Source organism: Octopus bimaculoides, chromosome 11 (genome assembly GCF_001194135.2).
Source record: "Octopus bimaculoides isolate UCB-OBI-ISO-001 chromosome 11, ASM119413v2, whole genome shotgun sequence".
NCBI lineage: Eukaryota > Metazoa > Mollusca > Cephalopoda > Octopoda > Octopodidae > Octopus > Octopus bimaculoides.
This window is the reverse complement of record NC_068991.1, coordinates 46,707,107-46,710,445: the sequence shown is the minus strand read 5'-3', so window position 1 is coordinate 46,710,445 and position 3,339 is coordinate 46,707,107.

Sequence of the window (3,339 nt, the reverse complement as noted above, 5' to 3'; positions counted from 1 at the left end):
AGGGGTTTTGTATGATCGTGTATAGAGGAATATATTATTTTATTTAAAAGAATTTCAACTCTGTCTGTTTTTTATGTTTTATTTATACTCTTGTAAAATTAATGTGGGATATACAATATGGAATATGTAATATATAATATGAAATATAAAAATGGATGGTACAATGAAATGAAGTATTGAATGTCTTATTGAATATATGGAATATGCCTTATTGAATATATGAAATATTGAGTGTTCAATATAAAGGATTAAATATATAAAGGCGAATACGTATTTTCTATACTTTGTGGTATTTCATCATGGCCGGTGTGACAGATGCATATGTGTGTGTCTGTGTATGTGCGCACGTGTGTGTGAGTGTGTGTCTTTGTGTCTGTGTTTATACCCCACCACCGCTTGACAACTGGTACTGGTATGTTTACGTAGCTTAACGGTTCGTCAAAATTGACCGGTAGCGTAAGTACCAGACTTTATAAAAGAAAAGTACTGGGGTCAATATATTCGACGAAAATTCTTCAAAGTGGTGCTCCTTCATGGCCACAGTCTAATGATTGAAGCAAACAAAAGATAAAAGTTAAAAGATATATGTGTATGTATATACACATACATACATACATACATACATACATACATACGCATATACATATTTGTGTATTACGGCTACCATTGGTATCATGTGAAGAAAATGTCTTAATATCTTAACAATATTTGTAGCCGATCACATGAAGGAATGATGTTCGTCTCCATTTTGGATCCAAAATGCTTTCATCCAGAATGGATACGAGCACCATTCCTCCATGTGATCGGCTTGAAAAATCGTTAAGATATGAAACCAATGGTAAACTTAATGCACAAAAAAAAAAAAATTATTCACCAATTCAGTGTTGAGCATTCATTCTCGTATATATATATATATATATATATATATATATATATACCGCGTGTACATCGTTGGCGATTTTCTTTCTCTGTCTTCCCTCGTTTGGACTTTTCCTATATTTCTGATGAAGAGCTCTGCTCGAAACGTAAAATCCACTTTCTTTTCTTTCATTTCATGAGCGTCCAGTAACACTGTACTTATTCCACATCCTCGCGTTGTTGTTTTTTCGTGTTTTTTTCGTGTTTTTTCTTGCTTGTTCATGTTTGAATTGACTATTTATATATATATTCTCTTTCACTCTTCCACCTTGACTCTCTCGTCGCTAACACGTGACGAAAGGGGATCTTTCTTTCTGTCTACTTCCTTCCTAAAGAAAAGACGTGCCTGTTCCTGTCTTCTCATGGCTCGTCTACCTAGAGTTCATAATAATTTTTCTATCGTCTTGGCTCCACGGCCCTCACTGTTTGTTTTTACTGTCTTGTTCTCACTGTCTTGTTCTTGTTAACACTTTCACCATCCACAAAAAATTCGAAATTTTATTTAATTTCCTTTGCGGGAAGGACTGTTTCAACGAAGTCGCGTATTGTCCTTGCCTTCGAAACGCGGAGTAGATGAAACAGGGACAACTGACGAAGGGGTATACTCTTTATGTTGCATGTCTCGTTTCTCTGTTTGTTTCTTTGTTCGAAAAATAGTTCGCTTTCTATGTTTTCGTTTCTCATTGAGTTTAACGTTTTTTTTTATGTCCTGTACCCATATATGCATGTATGTATACATATAGATGTAGGTATGTACATTTGTGTATGGATATATGCATATATTTATATTATATTATATATATTATTATGTATATATATATGTATGTATATATGTGTGTGTGTGTGTGTGTTTAATTGGTTGCGATTACAAAGTAACTTAAAAGACCGAAAGTTTCGTGTATGACACTTAAAAGGTATACTCAAACCTTTCCGTCCTTGAGTCACTTTGTAAATTCTGCCGATTAGAATTGAATATATATATTAGCCACTGAATTTGCTTCAGGAATTCTATTGTGTCGAAAAGTTTATATAAAAAGTTAGCGTACATTTACCAAAATGTATTGTTTTAGAAATAAGCGAAACGGTAGGTAAAAAACGCAGTACTCTTTTTAGAATAGTCAACTGCAGAGACGTATCTGGACTTACAAAGTGTGACAATCGATTGTAAAGAATCACCTGTAAAGCATCGGTGCATGATGAGTCGAAACAATCATAGTGATTCTGTAAAAGGGTCCCGTGAATTCCATTTTCTGTCTCCTATCCTTTTCTTTCTATCTATCTATCTATCTATCTATCTATCTATCTATCTATCTATCTATCTATCTATCTATCTATATGCATATATGTGCGGTGTGTGTGTCTGATATAGGCCTATATCTATGAATGTGTGTATACATGTTTGTACGTGTGCATCTTCGCTTTGATTGTAGACAAATACAGATACATCAAATTCCATACAAAATAAATTCTTAGTTTGTTTAAATACACTTCTCTCACACCTATATGCCTTCCCTTTAAGCTCACACTCGCACCTATTACTACCTTCTTAGTTTAACGATTTCTTCACACACTTAGCGATTGCTCATATACACCGATATTTCACACTCCCACCAACCCTCGCCACTATACCCTCGTACATTCGCACGCATACGCATATACCACAAAACCACAAACGTTAGTTTTCCCCTTCTGCCCATCTCAAAACATGGATACACTACTATACCTTGCATAAATTCTTCCCTTCTTAACTCACCGAAGCGAACTACATTCCCATCTGGTCTCTAACACCGCGCATGATTTTGTCTCTCTCTTTTCAAAACACTCTTACTCTTTCACATTCCCCCTTTACATGTCTACTAAAATTTTCTTCTGATGAAGGACTTGCATCCGAAGTGTAAAGACTCACTTCCTTTCTAAGCGTTCAACTACTACAATATTTATTAAAAGTTGTCCCTTCGGTGATTTCTCTCTTTATCATGCTTCAATGCCTTCACACACGCACAAAAACACACAAAACTGAACACGCATGCTATATATATATTCATGTGTGTGTGTGTGTGTGTGTGTGTGTGTGTGTGCGTGGCTTTGTGCAGACACACTGACACATATATACATATTTTATGTATATATGCTTAATGATAGTGTGTATATGTGCGTGTGTATATATATATATATATATATATATATATATATATATGCATACGCACATATTTTTTGTTAATATTTATTAATGGGTATGTTCATAACCAGGCAGCACTATCTATCTATCTATCTATCTGTCTGTCTACCTACTTATTTATATACCTACCTATCTCTTTTTCTCTCTCTCTCTGTGAACACACACATACACACACCACGCACACATAAATATTTAGAGAGAATGAGAAAGGATATATATATATATATATATATATATATATA